At 56.9% G+C, this 26,838-nt stretch overlaps 1 protein-coding gene across 1 annotated transcript in view; it reads right to left on the bottom strand.

The window, feature by feature from the left end:
- Positions 1-26,838, bottom strand: part of PCBD1 (pterin-4 alpha-carbinolamine dehydratase 1) — a 166,691-nt gene that overhangs the window by 51,914 nt on the left and 87,939 nt on the right. The gene's annotated exons all lie outside the window — the stretch shown is intronic.

Below are 26,838 nucleotides of genomic sequence, written 5' to 3'. Positions count from 1 at the left end.
TACACACACCCTCAGGCACGCACAGACATCTTCATGCATGCACACACACAGCTTCACACACCCGTACTCACCTCCATCTACACACACACACAGCTTCACACACCCGTACTCACCTCCATCTACACACACACACAGCTTCACACACCCGTACTCACCTCCATCTACACACACACCCGTACTCACCTCCATCTACACACACACACACCTTCACACACCCATACTCACCTCCATCTACACACACACACCTTCACACACCCATAGTCACCTCCATTTACACACACCCATACTCACCTCCATCTACACACACACACACACACAACTTCACACACCCATACTCATCTCCATCTACACACACACACACACACACCTTCACACACCCATACTTGCCTCCATTTACACACACACCCATACTTGCCTCCATTTACACACACACCCATACTCACCTCCATCTACACACACATACACCTTCACACACCCGTATTCACCTCCATCTACACACACACACATAGCTTCACACATACCCACACCTGCCTTCATGTCCCCCATGCTTTCACACCATCATGCACACACACAAATACCCCTGCCCCCTGAGGCCTTGGGGAGCAGGGGGCCAGGGAAGCATATCAGCCGGGCACACGTGCCCTGTAGGTGAGGAGTCTGAGCGGACCCTTCCAGCCCAGGCCCCAGCACCATCTCATCCCAGCAGCCCTGCAGGGGTGCAGGGGGCGCTGGCTCTGGAAGGTCACCAGGCCCTGCTCTCCCTGTACAGCCTGGTTCCAGGCAGCGGCTGGGCACTCCAGCTCCACATCCCTGACACTGAGCTTCAGACCTCTTTAAGATGCAGGAGGAAACCAGGTGGGGGGAGTGGAGGTGACTGGCCCAAGGTCGTGCAGAAACCAGAAAGGAAACCAGATCTCCCCAGAGAGGCTGCGAGATGTGCTCAAAACATCGAGCCTCCATCAGGAGCCGGCGTCTCTGCCTGCCCTGCCTGGCCATCTCCACCCCTGGCCTCAGCCACCCTCCCTGGGCCTTGGTTTCCTCCTTAGTCCACAACGGAGGCCGGTCAGACCACGCTTCTCAGTCTTTTTCCTGCCTCGACACCCCCAAGAGATCCTCAGCCTCACCCCCAGCTGTGACAGGGCCCCCACTGCTAGGACTCGGTGTCGGCTGGGAGGAACCCCTGGGGACAGGGAACCTGAATTCAGGGCCAAAGCAGGTAATCCTGATGTGTCCCCCGAGAGGGGACATGACCTTGTAACAGTCCTTGTGCTGACTGGTCCTCTCCACCCACATGCCCCTGTCTGGTGTTCTCAGGTTGTCTGTCTCCTCCGCTCTCTTTCCCCACCAAGGGGCCCTGGGACTGTTCAGATGGCCCTCGGTCAGTAGAAGGAATCAGCCTCCCGGGAGCTCAGATGCCCTGAGCCTCCCTGTGTTAAGGACCCTGACACAAAAACGTTGCCTAGGAGCCTGCAGGGGGAAGGGCTTCCATCTGCCTGGGGCTGCAAGAACATTTAGTCATGAAGGCCAGACGTTCGTCTGAGGGGTTCCCTGGCAGGAAAGTGAGATGGAGCCAGGGGCCAGCAGCTCTGGGCTGCTTCTCTCAGTGGTCTCTCTGCCCCCTCCCCTCCTGCATTTCCCAGGACAGCCTCCCCCTCTGCTTGCCTGTTTACCCTCCTTGTTCTGGATGCTTGCTCCAGTTCACCATATCCTCAGCCCAAATCCCAAGGAGCCCTGACTGATGGTCTCCGCCCCACTGGGCCGACCCCGGGAGCCAGGTCAGATGATCTGCTCCAGGCTGCCCATTGAGGGCCATGTTTTACCCTGTAGCTACAAGGGGACATGGGTATGGCAGGCACCCTGAGTGACATGGGGATATTGCACCACGCTTTCTGGAAGACAGGAGTCGGGGCTTGATCTTGAAGGAGAAGGAGGGCTTCAGAAAGTGGTGAAAGCCCTGTTCACAGTTCAGCGGGTGCTATAAGGTAGACTGGGGACCGCCCGCCCGGAGGCACTTTGAAAGCAGGCATGAGTCAGGGCCAGTGTGGGGTGAGGAGGGGCGGGCTGAGGGTGCAAATCCACTGAAGGTCTGCACGGCAGGGGTGGAGTGGGAGCCTGAGCAGCTGACTGGGACAAGAGTCCCTCGAGAGTTGGAGGATTGGAATAGGGCTGTGCATCATAAAAGCGAAGAGAGATGGCCGGCAGCATCAGCTGCCGTACGGGGCCCAGGGTAACAGTCGGGAGGCTGAAGAGCCTGCTGAGAGCAGGTGTAGGTGGGCATGGCCCGACAGCAGGGGCGAGGAGCGAGAGAAAAGTCAGCTGTGGAGATTCCAGGCATAGACCTCTTGGGGGCCCCGTCCCTGCGTGCTTTGTCCACTTGAGATGCAGAGTGGGTGAGGTTGCTCCCTGCCTGGCTCTCCTGGGGAGACAGGAGCAGGGACCAGCAGTGAGAGCAGGACTGCCAGAGCAGCAGGGCAAGCTCACACTGCTGTGACAGGTGACATCTGTCAGCTCTGCTCACACCATGGCCAGAGGGACGACACCCATGCGTGGACATCGGTCAACTGCCGTGTGTCCCCTGGGGAGGAGTGTGGGTGCCTGGGCCACAAGACCCAGGCCAGAGGCAGGATGCCTGAAGGAATTCTGACTTTGAACTTGGAGGGACTGTGATGGTTGTTCTTAAACATCTGAGGGTCTGTCCCACAGAAGAGGAATTCTGCTTGCTCTGGGTGACTCCTGAAGGCAGAGTTAGCTCCAGAGATGGGGATTTTCAACTGAAAAAGGGAAGAAGTTTCTAGGTCAGCACTTTCCCGTGCTGGAGGCACGCGGACACGTTCGAGAGTCCCATCACTGACAGGACCGCAAGCAAAGGACATGTCCTGCACTTCCAAAGTACCCAAAGAACACGTGGTCCAAGGGACGCCCAAGACATGCGTGCCATGAGCCCTGCTCTTGGAGGCTGATGGTGGTGCGCGGGGAGCTCAGACAGAACCCACAGAGGGAACCATGGCAAGGAGTCTCACTCAGGTCTCTTCCACCTTTCTGGAAGCACTCGGGCCCGGGGAAGGCTGCCCTGCAGCAGCGAGGCTGTCTTGTGGACCACACGCAGCCTGTCCTTGGAGGAATGCAGCTGGGACTGGATAACCTTGGGCAGGGATGCTGGAAAAGGGATTCCAGTTTCGGGCATGAGGAGGGGGTTGGATGTGAACAGATGACCTTCTGTGGTCCCTTCGAGTCCAGAGTTCCTTGGCAGGGAAAAACAGCCGCAGAACTCTGAGCGGCGCACAAGGTTACTGAGGACGGAACAGAGATCCCAATATAGCTGGCGGGAGGAAGGCGGCAGCGGGCGAGGGGAAAGTAGGTCCCCCGAACAAATGAGGTGGGGCACAAAATTAACGAGGCTGGAAAGGGCTGAGCTCAGGGACTCATTTTTAAAAACTCTCTTAGCAAGAAAGATGAGGGAAAGAAATGTGGGCAATGGAGATGTGATGGGGGTTGTGCCTGCGTCTATTGACAGCCAGCCAACTGGCCCGAGAGAGGGGCCTCCTGGACAGAGAGGAAGAGATGCAGAGCAGTGGGTCTGGGGTGACCCCTGCACGTGTGCAGGCCAGAAAGGAGCTGGTGATGGAATGTGGGTGATAGCATCCTGCCCACCCCTGCCAGTTCGCCCTGCACGCCAGCTCTTCAGCTGGGCCATTCTGTCCCCCATTCTGCCCTCAGGCACTGCACTCTGACTTGCTTATCTAACTACTCCTCACCTCCACTCACACTGTGCTCTTCACTTGGCATAATGCTTTCCTCCTGTCCAATGAGGGGCTTGTCCTAGATGACATCCGAGGGTTCCTCTTCTCGGCCACTCTATAACCCTTGAGTGGTGGGTATTGGGGCTGCTGGAGTATGCTGGATGGTTGGATGTATAGATGGATAGATGGATGGATGGCTGGGTAAGCAGGTGGGCATGTGAGTGGGTGGATGGATGTGTGTGTAGATGGATGGATGGATGGGTGGGTGGGTGGATGGATGGATGGATGGATGGATGGATGGATGGATGGATGGGTGGGTAGATGGATGGGTGGATGGATGGATGGGTGGGTAGATGGGTGGATGGGTGGATGGATGGGTGGATGGGTGGATGGGTGGATGGATGGGTGGGTAGATGGATGGGTGGGTAGATGGGTGGATGGATGGGTGGGTGGATGGATGAATGGGTGGGTAGATGGATGGATGGGTGGGTAGATGGGTGGATGGGTGGATGGATGGGTGGATGGGTGGATGGATAGGTGGATGGATGAATGGGTAGGTGGATGGATGGGTGGGTGAATGGATGGGTGGATGGGAAGATGGATGGCTGGATGGGGTGGTTGGGTGGATGGATGGATGATGTGCGGGTGGGTGGGTGGAGGGATTTCTTCTCTCTGACCACCTGTGTGCCATCTGACAAAGGGCATAGTTAGCTACATTAGAATGACTCTATCTTTCACCGGGTAGGGAGGGAGGAGGAAGAGTTCGAGGAGGAGACAGGGAAGATTATAAGGGACCAGAGAGGAGCAATCAGATACTTCCTGTTAACACCTGCGCTACTAGGTCTTTAAAGAAGAAGAAGGCACCCTTCCTGCCTCCTCCCAGAGCAAGACCCCTTGGCTCTCACCATTGGCCTCTTCCAGGAGGTGACTGAGCTCTAGAAGCAGGGGTCAGGAGGGGGAATCAGCAGGCGAGGCTCTCAGCCAGGGCTTTCTCAAATCATGCGTTGGGGGGTGGCTCAGGGAGTCCATCCGGGGTCAGGAGAGGCAGTGGGGGCCTGTGATTTGAATTTTTATCGGCTCCTGGGCTCCTGCTTATGGGTGGAGACTGCTGCCACCAGCCCTGAGGAGTGGCCCATGAAACCCTTGGTAAATAAAATACTCTCAAGGCCCAACTACCCTGCTCCGGAGGCTCCAGCAGGCCCCAAAGCCCCAAAGCTCCATCGCCCCTCACTGTGGTGGCCCTGGGTCCTGGTGTGCAACAGCTCAGGGTTGAGCTGAGCCCCTCCAGGTACTAGCATCCCCCCCAGCCCAGGCTCTGGAGGGAGGGGAGAGAGCTGGAGCTCAGGATCTGGAGTGTAAGACCTCAAATGAATCTTCAACCATGGGGGACCTGGCTGCAACCAGCCTACTTTTCCTGGGGCTTCTGGGATGCTGAATTTGGGAAAGCCCACTGCCTGCTGCCCACTTTGGAAAACTCTAGGTTTGTGGTCTAAGCCCTGAGAGTCCCGGACTCTGCCCCCGCCCCCGCAAGCCAGACCCTCTGGTCCCACCCTCCGGGTATAGGTGGGGCCTGGAGGCTCAGAGAGGGGAGGGGAATCATCCAAGTTCACACAGCACAGGAGGGGGGCAGAAAGGGAAAACAGAACCCCCACTAACCTGAGCTTTCTCAAGGCAGTGCTGTGTCTCTCCCGGGACAGCCCTTAGTTCTCTGAAACCTCATCGCTCTCCCGTTTAGGCAATCCTGACAAGCCACTCGCTTCTCCAGGTGTGGGAGGGCTGGAGTGGGGCTTGGTTAGGGGGATGCTGAGCTGAACTGTTCCAACGGCCAGCAGCGCCTGGGCTTGGTCAGCTGGGCGGGTGGTGAAAGTAAGACAGACAGCTCTCTGCTCCCCTGGATCGGGCCTCTGAAAATTCAGTCCCTGCAAACCCCTGCTATACCCTCCTCCCTACCTCAGATGTGGATGCAGAGGGGTTGGAAAAGGCCCCTAGAGGCTGCCCGGATCTGGCCAGGGTGATGCCCAGGAGCCCAGACTGCCCCAAACTCTGTGCTGTGGGCCCGGGGGGGGGGTGTCCCCCTGCTCCCTCGCTGAGCCCTGCCACCTGGGCCCCCTACTCCCAGCCCGCCCGACGGCCCTGCCCAGGTGACAGCGTCCGGAAAGAGGTACAACCAGCTGGACTCCTCAGCAGCTGTCCCCGGGAGGCAGGGAGGCAGGAGGCAGGGAGGCAGGGGGCAGGGAGGCAGGGAGGCAGGGAGGCAGGAAGAGGGGGCCAGGGAGGCAGGGAGGCGGGGAGGCAGGAGGCCAGGAGTCAGGGAGGCAGGAGGAGGGAGGCAGGGAGGCAGGAGGCAGGGAGGCAGGGGGCAGGGAGGCAGGGAGGCAGGAGGCAGGAGGCAGGGAGGCAAGAGGCAGGGAGGCAGGAGGCAGGGAGGCAGGGAGGCAGGAGGAGGGAGGAAGGGAAGCAGGAGGAAGGAGGCAGGAGGAGGGAGGCAGGGAGGCAGGGAGGAACCACAGGGAGCAGCAGAGCCCCTCCTTCAGAAAAGGAGAGGAAGGGGGGGCGGCGGGGAATGGGGGAGCCTGGAATGCAGCAGCTACCTCACACCTGGCCCAGTAATTACCAGATTGATTGCAGATCCCAGTCTCCAAGAGGACTCAAAAATCAGTCCCCTCACTCCTGCCCCTGCGGGCTCAGAAGTTATTCCTAAAGCTGCAGCTGTCCAGCTGTTTTGGCTACGCCCTCCTGCCGAAGAGCAGGCTTCAGGTTCCAAAGCGCGCCCAAGGCTCTGTGTAGGAAAAATCTTACCCGGCAGGGGAGCCTGGCAGCCCATAGGGTGGTATGACTGGAAGGGCATTAAGAAGGCTCTTACGTGGGCACCTGGGTGGCTCAGTTGGTTAAGCATCTGACTCCTGGTTTCAGCTCAGGTTATGATCTCAGGGTGGTGAGATCGAGCTCCGCGTCAGGCTCCGTGCTCAGTGCGGAGTCTGCTTGAGATTCTCTCCCTCTGCCACTCCCCGCACTCATGCTCTTTCTCTCTAAAACAAAATAAATAAATAAAATCTTAAACAAAAAGAAGGCTCTTATCTGCGAATCTCCCTTCCACCAAGATGCCCTGATATCCATAGTTCCACCATTAGGAAGTCATTCCTTGGGGTGAATTAAGTCAATAGTCCCAGCTTCCAAGATGGATCATAGGAGAAGGAAGGCTTGTTAATGCTACAATCCGCCAGCTCCACGGGAGACCCTGGGGCATTGGGAGAGCTCTGCGTGATGGCTGGGGGGGGTAAGATATCAGGGTGAGGGGAAGGGGGGTGACACCCTGGGTTGTCTTGGTCCTCGGGTTGCCTTTCTCCAAGGCACCCTGACTGAAAGACCAGAGAAGCTGAACTCAGGCATGGACTCTGGTGACGGCTGCACATGGAGGGCTCCCCAGGAGCGGGGCAGGTACAGGCTGCTGAGGACCTGTGGCTGTTCCAGGGGTCACGCTCCAACGTCATAGGAGAACCCTCCCTCACGCTGAGCTCCCTCCCAATGTCTGCCTTGGGTAGTGAGTGCTCCATCCCTTGGGGCATATGAGCTGAAGCCAAGGACCCCCTGAAGGGAGGCTGTGGAGGGCCTTTGGGCGAAGGAGCATCAGGCACCGCGAGGGCCCTTCCCACTCCGGGGGCTTGGTCCCTGGGGCTCTGGGGCTGGAAGGCCGGCTTTGCGGTGGGCAAAGCGTGGAAAGATGGGGTAATTCCCAACGGCTAGGCGCTCACTGTGTCCCCAGGCCTGCGCCAAGAACAGTGACCGCTGTAATACCACCACAGCCTTGCGTGAAGAGCACTATTAGCCCATTTCTTAGACGGGGACACTGAAGTGCATGAAGTTAGGTGACCTGACCGATGTCACACAGCTGCTCACATGCAAGTGGGACTCCCGCTGGGGCTCTGCTGCGTCCCAGATGGGTCCGGGCTCCGATCACTTCAGGTTCACAGGGGCTCCTGGGAAGTCAGGGGAACTGGAATTGGGGGGACGCTCTATGAGGCCAAGAAGTCCAGGCAGTCTGATTCTGCCACCCACAAGCCAGGCCCATCCACTGCTGGGCTCTGGCCTCGGCTTCTCTGACTCTGCCCGGCTCAGGGGCCCACACGTGGCGGAGGCTGGCGGCCATTCTTCTGCGGTCCCGGCTTCTCCTCTGCGCTGGGTCACTGAGGGTCGTCCCTGGGCCTGGAGATGTGATGACCTCATTGCTCGTTCCCTCCCTGCCTGGGCCCAGTTACTAATGCCACACTCTGTGTCCCACAGCCACCAACGAGGGCCTCTGTCCCGGTGGCATCAGTGATGGGCTGAGAGATCCTGCCACCGCCCCCCGCCCCCTGTGCCAAGTGCAGTGGCTGGAGGGGCTCCCTGAGGTCAGCTTCCCCCACATGCTTCTCTGAACGTGTGTCCTCACTTTGTCCGCCTAGGGGTGTGTGTGTGTGTGTATGTGTGTGTGTGTGTGTGTGTGTGTGTGTGTGTGTGTTGGGAAGAAGTGAAGTAGCAACTGAGAAACATTTGGTGCGATTTCCAGGGAACAAGTCTTATCCTTGCCCCGCCTGTGAGCTGCAGGTGAGCAGGGTCCATGTCTGCCCGGACCACGCCGCCCCTTGCCCCGTGTGCTGGGCGTGTGGGGGTACTCAGTAAACATTTGAGTGAAGGAAGGAAGCGAGGAAGGAAGGAAGGAAGAAGGAAGGAAGGAAGGAAGGAAGGAATTAGAACTCCTGCTCCCCGGACAGTGAACTCTGCCTCCTTCTCAGAGGCAGACAGGGAAATCTCTAGGTCACTGTCCCTGTCCTTGCTCTACCACACAATGCTGTGTGGCCCCTGGTGAATTGCTTTTTGTCTCTGTGCTCAGATCCTTGGGAGCGGCACTACCTGTGGAGGGTGGCTAATGACATGCAAGTGTTGGAGGGATGGAATGGGCAGGAGGTGCTAGCGGTGGGAACCGCAGGGGAAGAGGGGGCCTCTCCGTCTCCCCCAGGATAAGGCTGAGGTGGGTTAGAGCACAGTATGGTCCCAAGGGCCTGGGGCAGAGAGTGTCCCAGGCCTGGCACCCAGCCAGGGCACGGGTTGGCCCTGGGACTGAGGGGTGTCAGGGTGGGCTGGATGGGGGGCTCGGCCAGGGATTGAAGTCAGGGGCCGGCTCCAGCAACATCGGGATCCCAAATGAAGAATTTGGCCAGAGCCGGAGCAGAGCAGGGGCTGAGTTGTCCGGGTTGGGGTTGAAGTCAGAGCCTGGGGATGGTTTCTGGTCTTCCGACCCAGGGCTGGATGAGAGGCTCCTGCGGGTGGGGCAGGGTCAGCCTGGCGCACCGGCAGACGTTCTCTCGATGGGAGCCAGTGGGGCGAGTGCCGCCGTCCTGGCCTCATTGGCTCTAAGCACTCAGCTGAGTGGGGGAGGGGGGGACACCAGAGGCTTTCTGAGGGTGTTGTGCTTGGAGGTGTCCTCCCTGTCCCAGGGTGTCCTCCGGGGGGGCTCAGGGCTGCCTGTGTGTGCGGTGAGGGCTACAGCCCTAACTCTCCAGCAGTGGAAGGGGGTGCTATCATTCCTGACACGTGCAAAGCACTTTAGAGTTTATAAAAGCCCTCTCTCCAGCACCTTTTAGTCTTCTCCATGGTCCCGAGAAAGAGGCACGGCAAGAGATGACACCCATTTTACAGATGAGGAGAACAGAGACCCCGAGACACTAAGCAGTTTGCCAAGGCCACTAGGATGAAGGAGACCCATCGGCTGCACCACCACCGGCTCCCCCGTCGGCTGCCCGGTCCCGGGCTCCCCGCCCGCGTGTCAGCCCCTCACCCCATGGTCCCGCTGCCCTCCGAGGCCCGCAGAGGCGGACAAGCCGCTCCTGCCCTGCAGCCCCTGCCAAGTCTCTCCAAGTCGCCTCTGTCATCAGCAAGTCACATCGCTGACATCATGACCGCATAAAATTAATTTATTTAGTTAAGGAAGGTGTTAATTAAGAGTTCTAATTTATTGTGTCTTTGCAGGCAGCTCTTGGGGGCTTCTGAGTTGTCGGTGCTGGTGACAGCAAAAGCTAATGGTATCACAAGTTATTAATAGGACTCTTTGAGTGGGGGAGGGGCAGGAACGGGGGCTGTGGGGAAGGGAGGGAAGGAGAAGGCTGGGGGAGGGAAGCGGACAGTCCCCCCAACTTCCTTCTCCATAAGTGGGCCGCTCTCTGCAAGTCGGTCCAATCGCAGACATTCCGTGGGGGACCCAGACTTTGTTGCTAGGCCCTTCGGATCTGCTAGTGGGGTTAAGACACCTAGATGGCGATTGGACTGTGAGCCCTGGAAGGAGTCACACCGCTACAGCCCTCACTCTCACGTGCCTGGGGTTCGCCTTGAGGGGTGTTTGCTCTCACACGAAGCAGGTCCTTCTTTGCCTGCTGGCTCCTCTTCCCTGACCCTGAGCATCGTGGGGTGCAGATAGTGACTGGGTTAGCTCTGGATCCCTCAAAGCCTCACCCGGAGCCTAGGACATCCTGGGAGGTCCGCAGACATCTGCAAGGATGAATGTGGGGTCACCCTGTCCCCCAGTGGGGACAGGGTCTGGACTTCTTGCTGAGAGAGCTTGCAGTCTGGGGAGAAAATCATGGGAGAGAGACTTCCCAGCCCCCAGCCCCCTGCCCCCAGCCCCTGTCAGCCCCCTCCGCCTTGCAGCCCTGAGTTCCACACTGAGGAGACGATAAGTCTTCGCTGATGAAGGGGGGCGCGTAGGAGCAGGTGTGGGCAGCCTGGTGTGGGGAAGACTTGCCAGGGCTGGGGTAGATGAGGAGCCTCTGGGAAACTCTGCACTGGGACCCACTGTGGGGACAGGTAGGAAAAGAAGACATTTTAAGCTATTTTAGCTCAACAAGGATGGCTGCAAAGAAGCCACCTAGGGTGAAGGAAAGAACACAACCAAGGAGCTCAGAACCCTGGTTCTATCCATGATAGGCTCTGTGGCCTTGGGGGGGTGACCGGTCTATGGGCCTTAGTTCGCCCATCTGTGAAATGGAGCGACTAGACGAAACTTGGCAAAAGTCTCCCATGTCCTGTGCAGTCACTTATGGAGAGCACCCCACATTCCAGGAGACGTGCTGGGCCCTTTCGTGGTTATCGTCTTGAATGCTTATGGCGCCCCTGGAAGGGAGATTTGTTATTCCCCTTGTTACGGTTGGGGAAACTGAGGCTCAGATGGGTAAACAGAAGCCAAATAACTTGCTGAAGGTCCCACGTGGGCTTAAAGCCAGGTCGGTGCTCCTTCCAGAATATCAGGCCCTCTCCATTGATCATTGGGATGTGGTGGGTACAGAGGAGACCCCAGTTTAGAAGTTGGCTGACTGACCAGGGCAGGCAAGGGCTGAGGGGAAGAGGGACAGAGCCACGGGGCCATGGGACTACCTGGGCCCAGCTGTCAGGCTGCTGGAGCAGGGACAGGTTCTGAGACCATCACAGAAGCAAACACGCCTGCGCAGTGAGGCCCAGCCTCCCTGAGTTGCCTCCCCCCTGCCCCTCCTCTCTCCTCAGATACACTACCATTCACTTCATGTGCATTTATCAGGGGGCTGGCCTGACAACAAAAGATGGTTAAGACTGCCCCCTGCCCTCAAGGAGCTCAGCATCTGGGGAGAAAGTTGGCCTCATACACAGATGCGTCCCTCGATGGGTCACAGAGGCTGGACTAGAAGCAGGCTCAGGACGGTGGGGGGCTCCCTGGCAGGAGGGATCACTTCCCTAGGACACGAGTGACTTCCCCCAGAGGAAGCACCCTTTGAGTGGAGTCTTGAAAGATGAGCAGGGGTTCACCAGGTGGAAAGGGGGGGCTCTGAGGAGGCCAGCTCGGGGGAGCCGTGTGGGCAGAGCCCTGCAGGCATGAAACTATGTTACGGCTGAAGTCTCTTGGAGATAGGGATATCCAAAGGTGAGGTGGGCAGGAGCCAGAGCATGCCAGCTTAGAGACCCTGGACCCCATCTGGAGGCACTGGGGAGCCATCCGGAGATTTGGGAAGGAAAATGGTACCTATATCCTAATCAGATCCCCCCACCGCTTTCCTGCTCTGGGTGCTGAGAACACCCCTGAGAGTGGGGAGGAAGGGGTTAGTTTGGGTTCCTCCAGAAGCCCACCCTAGCCACCTATTTCAGTGCAGGGACACCAGTAGGGAAAGAAAGGCGGTGGGCCATTATTGAGCTACCTTACCATGGTGCGTGAGTGGGGCTCAGCCCTGCTGGGGAGCTCTGAGACCTGGAGCGGCGCGTGCCCCACTGTTGGACCACCCAAGGAGCGAGGGAGATGGAGTGTTTGTGCACCAACTCCCATCAGTCCTCGGTTGAAGGCTGCTTCGAGCGGCTGTTAATTCCCTGACATTTCTTCCCTACACAGTCAGCAGAGAGAAAATCCTCAGGCATAGAAAAGAAGATGATGTCATTTGGCCACTGGGTCAGTGAGCTTTGAAATGGTAAAGGGGGTGCATATGGGGAGAGTGCCCACAGCACCTCCTTCAGTGACCGAGCAGAGAGATCCTCCCTGAGAGGAGCCGGAGGTCAGTTTGCCCTAAGACTCAGTCATCAACCACCTGGTTGAACAGACCCTGGGGTCAGCTGCCGAGGGGAGAATTGCCTCTGTGGGCACCTCCACCCAGGCCTCACCCTGGGGGCTGGGCCTCAAGACAGGAGGGAGGGAAAAATCTGGTCCTAAGCTCCAACTCTGGAGAAATACAGATCTGAGTTCAAGTGCTGAGTGCCATTTACGGGCTGTGTCCTTGGGCAAATTACTTAACACCCCTGAACGTCAGTCTCCTCTTCTGGAAAGGGGGAGATAATAGTACCTCAACTATGTGGTTGTTGTCATCATTAAGCAAAATAATGCTTATTTAGCCCATTGCCTTGAATGTATTATGTGCCCGACAAATGTTTATTATCATCATGATTATTTTATTATTATTCCAATGATACCTATAAAAGAGGGGGCAAGAGAAAGGCTTGCAGAACATGCTGCCAACTTACTAGGCTAGAGTGATTTTCGGTGGCTCACAGTGTCCTTGGGAGTTCAGGACCAGACTCCCATAGCATGCCTGGACTCCCTGAGCTCCGATAGAACCACTGGCAAGTGACTTTATAAATCTGCTCACACAGATCGTGGCTGCGACAATCACTTCTATGTCTATGACACTGTCTCCCCAAGAATTCGAAGATCAACATCAGGTATCGTCTGTCAGACTGTCCCTGAGGATGTGGAACAGAGGAAGAACCATGGAGCAAGGAGCGTGGATTCTAATTCAGGCTCCAGAATGAATGACGGATTCCTCATCTGCATGTGGGGATAGATGCTCTCAGCTGGTTCCTGGGGGGTAGGCAGAAGGCAGAGAAGGGGGGAATTGGTGGGTAGTAAAGCAGGAGGTGGGGTGGTCACCTGAGAAGTGTTATGACCGATTGGGACGGGTTTCCTCATTTCCCTATGGATGCAGGGTCATCTCAGGATATGGCTAAAGGGCCTCCTGTGCACACGCCGTCGGTGAGGCCCAGGGAAGCTGGCTCTGGCCAGATGGGTAATACCAGTGGTCTGTGGGAGGCCATGTGGCTTCCCCTTCTCCCTGATCGTGGAGTGACCCGCCCTGGGATGGGCTGCAATCTAGCCCTTGGTCTCAGCCAGGGTAAACCCAGCCCTCACCCCATGTCAGTGGTCAGTCTTGGTGTTGTGCAGTGCGACATCATCCTGAGCTGAAGAGCTGTGGGGCTGGGGCTGGAGGCCCAGGGGGAGGGATCTCTGCTTATGCCAGCAGTTCGGGACCCATTTCCAGAGAACCATTCAGGGAACTCTTTTCACTGTGACTCAGAGAAGGAAAGTCATGGCCCTAGTAAGGCAGACAGCAAAGAGCACATGCCCCAGCTTGGGATGTCTGAGTGGGATGTATTCTCTAGAAGAGGCCAACAGTTTCCCACGATGCCAGTGGTGGAGAACACCAGGCTGATGCACCGTCACCTCTCTGAGCAACCTTGGTCCCGTCCACGGTGGACAAATCCCCGCATCCTTCCTCGACCCCCCCTTAGACTGCAGTGGCCCTCGTGGGGCTGCTTTCCACCCTGGGGGCATTTCTCTGTGACTCCTTGAGTGGAGAGATCCAAGATCTAGAAGAACTTTCAGTGCTATTTAGAACCCCTTGGTCCCTGGAGAAAGTCCTGTCTTGGGCTCCCCAGGTCTCAGACATGATTGGTTCAGGGCCGGCGGTGGAGGGTGCAAGAGGGAGAAGTTTTTGCTTAGGTTTAGGCGCTAGTTTCAATTTTAATCTATTATTCAGCGACCCAGTCAAACTGATTCCCTGCGATCTTATTTTATCTCTCAAAGCAGAAACCCTCTAAAAGTTTGGTTGATGATCTAGTTTAAGTAAAACCCTTCAGATTTGTGGCTTTTACAATTTTCCTTCTACGGCTTACATCCACTCACCACTCTGATTCCAGAACAGGCTTTGGGAGCCCAGATCACAAAGGAAGCCAGTGGAGAGAGACCAGGGTCATAGCAACCAAGGGTTCAGGGGAGGGGGAGCTGGAAGTGGAGATTCAGGATCATGGTGGGGGAAGCAGAGAGTGACAGGAGGGGTGGACCGTCCGGTGCGCTGGGGCAGGGTGGGGCGAGAGGTGAGGGAGAGACAGAGTCAAGCGTGCAGTAGGACGGTGAGGAGGAAACCAGAGGGGGAAGGGACAGAGGGACGAGGAGAAGGCGAGGGAGGTGGAAGGAAAGTGGCAGCAGGGTGGGGGTGGGCTCGGGGAGCCCCCACGCTCTGGAGCCCTCTCCTCCACCATGCATCTGCCTGACAGATAAATACAGTACAGCTGGGCTTTTTTCTCTTCTTAATTGACATCTTTGAATCTGCCCCTGCTTGACAAATCAGGCCATTTATTATTAGTGATGACAGGGATAAATATCACAGGCATTCATTTTACATCTGGGCCCCCTGATAATAGCCCCTCTCCCCACTGCTCCCGTCCTCCTCTCCAAGCAGGGCTTCCTAGCAGGGAAACTGGGTGCCAGGAGCACAGACCTCCTCCTGGTGGGAAGCCGGGGGGGCAGAGACTGTCCACGATCAGCCCCAGAGGGGACAGAGATCCCAGGGCTGGAGTGGAAGGAGTGGTCCTCCTCTGCATGGAACAGAGTTACCTCCTGCTCGGAAAGAACAGTGCTGGCCCTGGCTCTAAACACGTGGATGCCTTTACACCAGGCCCCCCGCCCCCCAGCCCTCCCACCTGTAACAGGGAGGCTGGGTTAGATGTCCTCTGGGGCCCTCCCAACTCTGGCCCTTCCTGCCACCAAAAGCTTTTAATAGATTCCCTCTGCTTATAGGATCAAGTTCGAAATTCCTTGACCAGGCCCTGAGGACCCTCTCCGATCCCTGTCCTTTCCTCATGTTCCCATCATGCCAGCCAGAAGAACCTTCTTTCTGGTCCCAGACACACTCTCCTTTTCACCCCTGAGCCTCTGCCAGCTGGCTGTCGGGGTGCGACTCCTGCGCCGCGGGCAGAGTCCTGAGGGCAGGTCTCCCATGCTCTGCAGGCCCAGATGGGGCTCTGAGCCAGCCTTCGGGGGCTCCCTGGAGCTGCTCGTGGCTGCGAATGGGGCTTGTGTGCGTACTGGGTGGTATTTTGACTCACCAAGTCTTTTCATGAAACCACTATTGCCCTTTCGAGATTATGGGTGAGGGAAGAGTCGCTCTGAGGAGAGGACAGCTGAGGCTTGTGACCCCTCGCTGAGACCGCGTCCGCCCGGGGTCCCATTCCATGTCGGAATCAGTAGGCAAGGTCACCGTCATGGAGACCCAGGGCCCTGCCTCCTGTACCCTCAGAAGGCTGAGCCATGCTAGGTCATGGACTCAGGCCTCCATCTCCCTGTTTTGCTCAGAGCCTTTGGGAGTTGAGCCATTGGATTGGCTCTCACTATACAGAAATCATGGTTCTGCCTCAGCTTCAGTGTTAGGGACGTTGTAGAGAGCTTCCATCCGGCCACCCCACTAGAGCCCAGACTGCTCCGTGGAGTGGTTCTCTCTGCGGAAGCTGTACCTTGGGGTCTAGTGTGATTTTATTAATGGAGGCGGAGGAGTTTCCTTGCACACTTTTACAGTACAGGGGAGCTGCCGCTTCCTCCTCCCTCTGAAAACCAGGGGGGTCCTCCTTTGGGGTGAGCAAGCAGGTGGTGACAGGATGACTCTCTTCACTCCACTGAACCTATGGGGAGCTCAGGGTGGTCCAGAGGTGGGCATTATGCACCCCCTCTCTGTCTTACCAGGTGGGGCAGAATCACTGCCCAGGGATCTAGCAGAATCTTTTCGAGGAAACCGTTCTCCTTCCTGGGCCTGTTATCCACCCAGATGCTAATGCAAGGCTTGGCTTCCACTCTGTCCCCTGCCCCTAAGGCCATGGCTAGTAACCGGAAGTTCCAAAATGCGGACCATTTTTCAGGAAGTGCTTTAGAGGGGGAGAGCCATGTTCATTAACTGATGTGGTTACGTCTCAGAAACTGAGCCGTGTGCTTGGTGGCCCCAGTTCCTGCAGAGGGAGCAGGCTCCAGAGCGCGTCCTTCCCCCATCAGCCCCAGAAACCCCCATAGAACTTCATAATATCGCAGATCAAAGGGCCTGGAGATGATCTAAATTCTAGATTAACTCCTTCATTTCAAGATGGCGAAGCTGAGGCCCTGAGGGGAAACCAGTTGCCTGGGGCCCATATCAGAGAAGGGAGTGCCTTTGACTCTTGGCTCCAGTCCCATGTCTGACCGCCTATGCCTGGGTGTCTGCCTTGCCGTGGACTTGTGGGGGCAGAAGTGCCTCAGGGGCCTCTCCCGGCAGGGCTCTGGGCGTGGTGTCAGGTAGTGAGGGAGCTGCTGGGGACTCATCCTCTTGCCTAGTGAGAAGGCCTATGACCTTAGGTAGGAGAACTGTACAGGGAGCGAGAAGGCAGGGCGGCCCTTTAGAAACTGCCCTTAGGGCTTGGAGCCCTCCCAGGCTGAAGGGGGTGGGAGGGCTTCATTTGTCTCTGCTCCAGGGCACGGATGGCTCAGGAGGAGCTAATGAAGCTGTCTTCCTACCGACACACTGAGACAGTGACAGATGACAGCGGGGAGAAGGCAGGTGTTGGCACACGGCCCATTGGGCAGGGTAGAGAATAGCACGTCCCTCAATGTCACTGTGGGTCGCAGTGACTGCTGGGACTCCAGAGAGGGGGTGTGTGGACTCTGGGGTGCAGTGACAGGGATCCCAGGGAGTCAGTGCCTCACGTAACCCCCTTTGTGTGATTGGCAGACAAAGGTCAGTTAAAGGGGACATGGCAACCCCATAGTCCAGCCTGCCCATTATCCAAGTGGATAGGCACAGGCCCAGAGAGGGATAGCAAATTAATTAGGGTCACACAGCAAGCTAGGGGCAGAGATTCCTGAAGAGGTCCCAGGTGGTCCAAGGGAGGGAGAAGAGAAAGAGAGACCTCAGAATATATCACTGTCCCCACTGGTGGGGGTCGGGGGGGGCCGTGGGGATGGGCAGAGGGTGTGGTCCCAGTTTCTTGCCGAGCATTCAAGGCCATGATGATCTGTCTGTACCTTCTCTCCCTTCTCACTCTGCAGCCCAAGCCATCTGCCTGCCTTCCCCAGCCTCTGAGCCTTCGCTCATGGCCCAAGTGCGCGCCGTCTTCCAAGCCCCTCCCGTCTCTGTCTGATAATCTATGGGAAGAATTAGCCCAGATGCCTTTCATAGGTGTGTATTCTACTTGGCATTTTGAACTACTCTCTGCATGAGGCCCCCACCTGAATCACATAGTTGATGCTCCCCGCCGTTATTATTCAGGGGGACCCTTCCCAAGAAGCTTTGTCTTCCATGGCAGCCATTCCTGGGATTGTTGGAAGTACCTGTGCTTGCGATCCTGGTGTGTGAAGAGCAAGTCAGGCCCACAAGGGAGAGAGGGATTGCAGGAGAATAGGGCTGGCGAGTGCCCGGCCTCCCCAAGCTGAGGGCAGGGTCACCTCAGTCCTAGTTACCGAGTACTTCACCTCCCACTGTTCCAGGGAGTCGGTCTGGAACCTGCGGGATTCGGCTGAGGAAGCAGGAGAGAGAGCAGGCCCCAGAGGGGTGGTTCCCATTTGCCTCTGTTAGGGGCTTCTAACCATTCCGGGGGATCTGTGGTCATTAGCTCATCTGATAGGTGCCATCACAGGCCTGGCCGCTGAGCTGGGAATCATTAGCTCCAGAAGAGGACACTGAAATCAAGTGGGGGAAATGAGTAGCTCAGGAGATAAGTGGGTCCATGGCACTCACTCACTTATTCATGTCAGTGAATGTTTTTTGAGCACCTACGAGGACCAGGCACTGTGCCAGGTGCTGGGAATGGTCCCTGCCTTCAAGGGCCTTTCGGAGAACTCAGCTTCCTGTCGTGCTGGCTCTTCAGCCTCTGGAGGAACAGGCGTTGACAGGAGGACTGTCTTGAGAGTCTGCCCTTGAAACACAGGGTCTAGACTCGTGCCTGAGAGCTCTTCCTCCTGCCCCTGGGGCTTTCTCCCAAACTCATCTCCAGGGTCCTCAAGGGTACCACCTCCCCTTGACTCTGGGCAGTGTCCCTCGGCCCCTCTTGTGCCCTGTCTTCAGCTCCCCACCTGCCACGCCTCCTCCCAGATCCATCATTCGCCATGCGCAGGCAATGAAATGGAAGTAGAGGAAGACCTTGACCCCCATAGCCTCTTGGATGGGGGATGGGACGTAAAGACTCCTCCCCTCCCTCCAATTCCCGCTGCCTGGGGCCGATCAATGCAGACATCCAGCCGAGATAGGGTCAAGACCTCCAAGGGTTTGGGAAATGAAGGGGTCCTGGTCTGAATGCCACCGCAGCCTCCTCCCTGCCACCCCCGCTTTGTGCTCTTCATTCAGCCCACCAAAGCCAAATTTGTCTTGCAAAGTGGCATCATTATAAATGCATCAGCCTCCTCTGGACGTCTGCACCCGCTCGCGCCAGCCCATCCAGGCTCGATTACATCTGAGGCCGTCTGGGGTAATTAAGTGACATTAGGACGCATCCCCCGCCGTAATGCAGTGTTCAAAGCCCTGGGCTCCTGCATCCTGGGAGCCGCTGCTGCACCAAGGCCTTGTCTGCCTAATGCTCCGCGCTGTGATTGCGGCTAATTACTCCAAAGACAGGCCTCATTAGTGGCGGGTTTGCGCTGGAAGGTGGGAGCAGGCTGCCTCCCCCACCTCCCCCAGCTCACCAGGTCTAGCCCGGCCTCCCCTCTCCCTCCACAAGTCCAGCCTGTCCTGCCCTGCTCCTCTGGCAGGATTAGAATAGGGCAAGGGCATTCCTCAAAGAGCACTCTTTTGACCGAACAAGGTCATAGACGGAGTTCCAGGGCCTTCAAGAACTTTCTGACTGCTTTATTCAACTATCCCACATCCCCTGTGCCGTGTCTGAATCACTGACCCAGAAACCGAGGCCCAGAGGCGGTCACTGACTTGCTCAAGGTCACACAGGACAAGTGAAATAAATGTGCCATCTTTCCTAACCTGCCAGAGTTGGAGAAGTGGGGCTGGACTGAGTGGACCCACCTGGATCCAGAGTGAGTGGGAGAAAGGGCTCAGGAACTCCCAGAAGAGCAGGGCGGCATTCTTCCCCCAGAGGCACTGTGTCCTTCCTCATCGCTCGATCTTTGTGCCCCTTTGTCGGGAATACTCCCCATGTCCTCCACCTGCCACCTTGCACCTGGCTAAATTCTTCCACCCTTCAGGCCTCACTTCCTCCAGGGAGTCCCCCAACTCCTCGTATTGGCTCCCGGGCTGGTCTATATGTCCCCCTCTCAGCACACATCCCTTGGAATTGTCATGCCTGGGCACTTGTCTAAGTGCTCCGGGACTGTTAAGTCCATGAAGGGCAAGAGCTGAGACGTTCTTCTTTGTGCTGGTCTCCCCAGTGCCTGGCATGTACCTGTCTCATAGATGGCCTCAGACAAAAATCAGTAGCATGGAAAGGTCAATAATCGATGTTCTGTGCCCCTTCCGTGGGCATGGACTCCTCAGGGAATATGATGAAAGCTTCTCCCTCGAAAAAATGCACGTGTCTATGTAAGTACAGTATTTTCCACAAAATTTTAGGGCAATCCCATCATGGCCCCGGAGGGCTACAGGTAATCCCAGTTAATTACCACTGAACCAAAGTGCTGGCTGCCCCTGCAGTCCAAATTCTCCAGCGTGGACCGTTTGGGAGCCCTGCCCCTCTTCCCCCTGCCTCTGGCCCAGCTTTCTCTCCGGATGCCCTGACAGCATCCCACCTGGGAGACTCCCACCCTGCACGCCATGACAGTCCCGCACCTCCTTCCAGGGATGCCCCATTCTCTGTGCCCCTCCAGGTCCTGCTGCCTTACAGAGCCCAGCCAATGCTTTACCTTCTCTAGGAAGCCATCGGCGGTGGCAAGACACTAAAGGTGTCCCCCAAGATTTCTGCCCCTGGCTATTTAGTCAACACAAATCCAGTTACTCATGTGGAGGGACTTGGCAGATGAAATTAAAGTTACCATCCAGCTGACCTGAAAACAGGGGGATTCGCCTGGATTATGTGGGTACACCCGGTGCAATCACAGGAGCCCTTGCAAGCAGAAGAGTCCATCAGGGACATGACGTGGAAGATGACAGCCGTGGGCGGTGAAGCAGAAGGGGGGCAGAGAGATTCCAGCGGGAGAAGGACTTGGCCCTCCGTCGCTAGCCTTCAGCATAGAGGAGGGGGCCGTGGGCCAAGGAGTGCAGACAGCCTCTAGAGGGTGAAAGGAGCCTCCGAGGAAACCAGAACCTCAATCCTACAACGGCACGGAACTCAGTTCTGCCCACATCCTGAACAAGCTTCGAAGCAGATTCACTCTCACGACCTTGAGGAAGGAGCACTGCCCCGACAACACCTTAGATTTGGTTCTGTGAATCTCAGAACCAGTGGAGCTCTGCTGGGCCCGAACTTCTGACCTTCAAAATTGTGATGTAAGTGGTGGCTGTGAGGGGGGTCTGGGTGCCTCAGTCAGCTAAGCCTCTGCCTTTGGCTCAGGTCATGATCTCAGGGTCCTGGGATAGAGCCCCACGTTGGGCTCTCTGCTCAGCAGGAAGCCTGCTTCTCCCTCTGCCCCCACCCCCGCTTGTGCATGCTCTCTCTCTCTCTCTGAAATAAATAACATCCTAAAAAAAAAAAAGGGAGAGAGAGAGAAGTGGCTGTGACTTCAAGCCACTAAATTTGTGGGAATGTGTTATAGCAGCCACAGAAAACTTACACATCCTCTCTGGCAGATGAACTCGAGCCTCGAAGCCTTTGGCCCTCTTCCTATTGAGCGGAGGCTTTGCTCGCCCACACTTGGCCGGCTTATGACTGTTTGATTAAGGAGGGCAGCTGATGTGACGTGTGCCAGAGCCAGGCCCGGGCTTGAAAGGCCCTGCTGGTTCCCACCTTGGTTTCTTGGGGCCATGAGCTGCCCTGGAAGAAGTTTTGGCCATGCTGAGACGGCCATGTTGTGAGGAGGCCCAAGCTAGCCATGCGGCGAGACTGTATGCAGATAAAAAGATGCCCAGCCAGTTCCAACTCCCAGCCATCTGGGTCATCCCAGCTGAGGCCATAGACGTCATGGAGCGAATACCAGTCATCCCCCATCCCCTGTGCCGTGTCTGAATCACTGACCCACGGTAGAGAGAGATATAACAATACAAAACTGTTGTTCTGAAGTCTCGGGTGTTGGGGTAGTTGATGATGCGGAAGTGGATAACTGGACCACCATCCCTGATGGTTCCCAGTCCCGGGGGGGTGGGAGGGTGGGGTCTTCTTGTTCGTTCAACACGTGGAGCGCAGTCACTGCACATGCTGGCTTCCAGAACCCGACGTCAGTATGACCATGGCATGAAGAGTCAGTGTCGCATTGCCATGCGTCCCTTGCCCTGAGGGTTCCCCCTGGTTGGCAGGTCTCACCTAGAAGCCCTGAGAGACGGGCGAACATGAGGATCCGCAAGGTTAACTCAGTGTCCCATGTCTGCACCTGCGAGCCGTAGCAGTTAAACCAGTGAAGCCTCTCCTGGGCTGAGCCAGCTGGCCCAGGCCCTTATGCAAATCATGCAGACAGACGTCTCTCTGCAGACTCCTGGTCCCACCGGAAGGGAAGCCGCCCCTGGTAAGTGGCAGCTCAGCTAGAGGGAAGCCTCTCGTCTCTCTGGGGGCACCCAGTGACTGCTTTCCTCACATCTGTGTAAGTTGACAGGACCTTCTCTTCTCCACCCTCTTCCCAGAGAACAGAGGAAAATTGACTTTTCCCCACCAGCTGTGCCCCAATGCCCTGAGGCCAGTGTCTCTCCTAGTCACAGCTCGGGGTGCTCCCAGGAAACCAGTGGGGCACCTGATACAAACTAAGGGATGGGTTCACCCAGACCCAGAGACGCGGTTTTATCTTCCTCAGGGGACTGAGGGCACCACAGACCATGCTTGGAGCTCTCTACGTCCCAGTGTTACCCAGGGTGAGGCATCAACGAACTCATAAAGGTTCACTGCGGAAAGTCAGTCAGCATCTCGGAAATGAAATTGTGAGTCCAGACGTCGGAGCGAGGAGGGCCTTTTCAATCCTGTGTTCTGGGGTTTTCAGACGTTTCACAGCAGGGGCTCTTGGTTCGCATGAGATCTTATTTGATGTTGCCCAGACACTGTTCTTGGATTGGGGGCAGGATCCAGAGTGTTGTTCCTTTTGCCTTTCCGCCACCCCTACCACATCTCTGAGGCAGCTCCAGGGGGCCATGAGGTCCCCAGAGCACAGTTTGAAAACTGTATTCATCTACTTGACGACCTTACAGCAGAGGACTGAGACTCAGAGAGGGTCCGGGGCTTACCTGGGATCACACAGCTAATGAAATGTTGGGACTAGAGGCCCATGTCTTAGCTCCTGGGATGTTCTTCCACATCCCACTGCCCCAGAATCACAGAACACTGATGTGGAAAGGGCCAGAGGGATGTCTAAGTCAATACCTTTGGGGTTCAAGAATCCTTTCCATAGGCCCTCTGGCAAGTAGGACAGCATCTGCTTGCATACCTCCAGAGATGGATTCCTCACTACTTCCAAAGCAGGCCACTCAGTGGTGAGACTTTTCAAATTCTTAGAATGTGCTATCATTTGTGGAGCCCAAACACACCTTCCTCTAACTTTTTGCCTCACTTTTCCAGGATCACCATTTGTGGTGTGTATGAGAGGGCAGGAATCCCGTACCCTGGCGCAGCTCCCTGGGAAACTGGTAGAGTTGTTTGGGGTGCATGTGTGTGCATGTTTGTGCTTGAACATGAAGTGGTTACTCTCCCACATTCGGCCGCGAAGGGGAAGCTGGCTCTTCCCTGATAAGCCAAGCCAATTTCCTTGGCTGCTGGTCACAGGGCTGCCGTGGTAGGGTGGGGGGCCGCTGATGCCAGGGCGGGGCCTGAGGAGGGAGACCAGGCTGCTCGCTAGGCGGAGCCAGCCGCCAGGAACCTGGAGGGAGGGTGGGAGGCAGATGAAGAGGGCTCCCCAGCTCACTTGGCTACCGCCACTTCGGATCTCACTCCCCTTTATATATCTTCCCTCCTCTCCGACAGCACAGTGAGGCAGACCTCAGGCTTGAGGAGGTGGAGGCATTGATGGAGGGGGAGGGTGGTCAGCACCATGGATTGGAGAAGAAAGAGAGCCCTGGATGCCTCTGGGGGCAGAGCTCAGCATCACTCATCAATTGGTATTTCCTAAGCCCTGGAGTGGCTGAATAGACAGAGCCAGTTAAATCAAGGAATTAGTAGAGATATAAGACATACCTTCTTGGCAAGATAATCCCAGCAGGATGCAGCACCATGTTGTCAAAGGAATGTCGTCTTGAAAATCTGAACACTTTGGCACAAATCTTATTGCTGTGTGTCCTTGGGCAATCTATTCAACCTCTCTGAGCCTCAGATTCCACATTCATAAAATGGATTTACTAGTAGCCACCTGACTGCTGCAGACAGCGGGTGACATGTGGCTGTGGGGTGTGTTCTAAGTAGTGACGCAAGAGCTGGTCTTCCCACAGTGCTAGCATCAGCTCTCACTCTGTGGTGGGCACCACGGGTGCTGTGGCACCTCAGAGCCTATCATCTACTCCATCCTTCCTTCTCTCTGCTCATGATACAGATGGGGAAAGTGGGTCCTAGAGAGAGGCGTTCTCACAACCTTAGTGTGAGGTTGGGGGCACGTCCCCACACTTGAAACTGGCGTTCACTGAGAGGAAGTGAGGAATTTCCTTCCCTTTGTGACTAGTTGGGAACCAAAAGCCCCTGAATTCTCAAAATGTCTCCCCCGTCCCCAGACTACCGTGGAGGCAGAGATCCCCATAGAGCTCCTATGGGGGCTAGGGGGGTTAGGGCATCATGTCCAGAAGTCCCCTGTGAGAAGGCAACATCTTCATGAGAAGGGCCACATGGAAGGACCCTTAGCAGGAACTACCTGATTGGATATTACAACGACTCCTCCAAGGCTCTAAAAGCTTGGCCCCAGGACACACACATTCTGCAGAGTGCGGGAGGGAAAATGAACCCCCGCCCCCCCGCCCCATGTAACGGTTTTCACTGACCTAGCTTACTGTCCCTCGCACCTGGCCCCTAAGTCCTGCACTAGTCCCTGGGGTACCTCGGACCCTCAGCAGCCAGGTGCGATCGATCATTTAAGGGAGCCCCCTTAGCGAGCTAGGGGGAGCCCGCGGGCAGGAGAGAGGAGCCACGCCTGTGTAATTGGAAGGGGCCGGCCAGGAGGATTTCCGAGAGCTTTCCCAAGGCAGTTGGATCAACACACATTTAATCGCTTTCTATTTTCCCTGGGGTTGAGCCCAGTTCTGTTTAAATAAGCGCTAAGTAAGGAACAGGGAACCAGATGCAGGCGGTCCCCTGGGCTGCTAAGGCTCCACAAACATAAACTGAACCCCCCAAGACTTTCCCCCAAGGCAAGTCGCCAACCCAAGTCAGCTCAAACCCAACGTAAAGCTGTGACACTCAACTCCCCCTGTTTCTGTTCCTTGTCACTTACCTCCATCACTCACACTCAAACTCACCCACTTCTGCCCAAACCAACTCAGCCTAACTCGACTGACCTGGAAGTCATGGCGTCTAGCCAGCCCATGCACTGTGTACAGTGACCCAGGTTGTGCCCTGCATGAACGTCTTGGCCAAGAGCCTTGGTGTAGGTCTGTGTGGAAGGGCAACTAAGCCCTTGTGCTGGGGCAGTTCTGCCCCGTAGTGGGGAGGGGGGCACTAGGGGTTTAGTAACCCTTCCATACACACCCACGGATGCAGCACCCCTCCCTCAGGCCCCCTACTTCCACTCGGTGTCTCAGTGGGTGTGGGCGGAGGGTCAGGGGCCCGTGGCGGGTCCGTGGGTTGCCTTCTCTCAGCTATGCCTGGCTGAACAGTGGGCGAGCAGTGGGTAGAAGACCCACACCCTCCCACGTCCAGCCCAGGGAGAAGGTCTAAGGGCCACAGAGAAGGAGAAAGCTGTAGGAACAGACAGTGTTGGAGGCCGAGCCACGGTGTCATGGAGAGACACAGAGACCGAGAGAGACGAGGAGAGACAGTGTGACAGGGCAGAGAGAGGAGGTGGGGAGAGACAGGAAACTGAAGGGGAGGAGGAGAGGCAGGGGCTGTGGGGGCGGAGGGGGCCCCAGGAGGTCTAGAGTCTCCCTGTCGACTCGGTGCTGCAGTGTGGCCTGGGGCCGGTCATGGGGACTCTCGGGTTCTCTGGTCACCCTCCTGGCCAGGAGGAGAGTCTCTCCGGTCCTCCCCACCCTGCTAGGAATGGTGCCGGCAGGGGCTGGTTTTGTGGTGGGACGCCCCCCCCCACCGCCCCAGGGCAGGGCCATCTCCAGGCAACCAGGGAGGCTGCACGGAGTAGGGTAGGGGCTAAGGCCGAGGGATTCTTCCCCCCTCCCCCAGGCTCTCTCACCAAGCCCTTCCTGAGTCCTCTGATGAGAGGACAGGGCCACACTTGTTCAAAGTCCCTCAGGGGGCTGGGCAGAGCTGGGACCAGGACGCAGCCCTGCCCGCTCCCACACTATGCAGGCTACCTGCTCCTTTCCCCTGCCCTGCGGACAGAGAGCCACGGCGAGCGCCCATTGACGTGGAGTGTAATTAGTGTTTGCCCTGGGTGACGGTGGCTGTGGGCAGTCGGCGTCACCCAGGAAACCGAGCTGAACGTCCTTTCCCTTCTTGGTCCCTTCTCACGCCTTCTCCGCGGCTCCCCTGCGGCCCCTGCCCTCGGGCTGTGTGCCAAGCGATGCTTCTGAGCCAGCCCCTTCCCTCTTGGGGACTTGGTTTCCTCATCTGCGAACGGGCTGCTGTTGAAGGCCAAGCAAAATGACAAAGTGACATGGCTGGCATGTAGCAGGTGCTCAGTAAATGCTGGTTTCTTAGAAGAGCTCAGGCTCTTCCACCGGCGGCAGGGACGAGGCTGGGAAGGGGGAGCACTTCCTTCACCAAGAAACTATTTTCCATGCTTCTCCCAAGGCCCACAAAACACCCAGGAAATCATCTCCAGTCCCGCTCTTTCCCGGCCAGCTCACTTGCTGCTTCCACCCTCTGAACCTCTGACCCCTCATCCACCTTCTGACCCCTTCCACACAGCACCCTCTGGCCTCCTGGCGCTGAAGGGTCATCCTGCTCACCGTCCAGCTTCTAGGGAGCCCCACCCCTACATCAGCAAGGACAGAGGGGTGAGGAGCTCGGGGCATGAAATCCTACAGGGGATAGTTTATCTCTCAGGGTGGTCTTGGTCAACCCTTCCCCCTCTGGGACTCAGTTTCCCCATCTGTGAAATGATGAGGCTGTTCCTTCTAACTCTCAGATCCCAGTGTCCCTGCTGCTCTTCTGGAAAGCCACCAGACTAATGGATCGTTCTGCACACCGTGTGGATTCTTTGGCCTTTCCCATCAGCGGGGGGACTGGGCTGCGTTGAGCCCATGCACTGTGGGGTGAGTGCCACCTCCCGCCTCCTGAGCCAGCCTGCGTGGTGCGGGTCTGGATCTTCGGAGCCTCGCTTCCTTGTCTTTCGGGTGGGAATACCGACGGGCACCCTGCCCAAGACTTGCAA

Source organism: Eumetopias jubatus, unplaced genomic scaffold, assembly GCF_037043125.1.
Source record: "Eumetopias jubatus isolate StellerSeaLion01/CBP00866 unplaced genomic scaffold, mEumJub1_p1.0 scaffold_17, whole genome shotgun sequence".
Taxonomy (NCBI): Eukaryota; Metazoa; Chordata; class Mammalia; order Carnivora; family Otariidae; genus Eumetopias; species Eumetopias jubatus.
This window is presented reverse-complemented; position numbering and strand designations above follow the sequence as displayed.